Source organism: Penaeus monodon, chromosome 27 (assembly GCF_015228065.2).
Source record: "Penaeus monodon isolate SGIC_2016 chromosome 27, NSTDA_Pmon_1, whole genome shotgun sequence".
Classification (NCBI taxonomy): domain Eukaryota; kingdom Metazoa; phylum Arthropoda; class Malacostraca; order Decapoda; family Penaeidae; genus Penaeus; species Penaeus monodon.
In genome coordinates, this window is record NC_051412.1 from 5996050 (window position 1) to 5996458 (window position 409).

A 409-nucleotide genomic window follows, 5' to 3' on the forward strand; every position below is an offset into this window, starting at 1 on the left:
GGAGATCGCTCGATGGCAACAGCTTCGTCGACGCAGTTGCCAGTTACATCTTGGGCGATGAACAGAAAACGGGAATCGCGGAATCTCTCGTTTTACCTGTGGTTTGGAATAACGACGAGGGAAGAAAGGGGAATCAGAAGCGAGGAAGAGAGAGGAGAGAAAGGAGGAGGCTTGACAACGGAATAACGGTAGGCGAGAAGAAAGGCTATCTCTCGGGAGGCGTTTCCGTTCTGAGAAACTTGCGCGAGGATAAAGGCGTGACGAGGACCCCGCCTTCACACGAGAGCAAGCACCTGGAGGAGGCTCTTCAGGAAAATCTAGATAATGACTTTCCTCACGAATGGGATGAAGGGGATGAAGCGAATGGCGAGATGTACATCAAGTGGGTGGACGAATACGAATACTACAC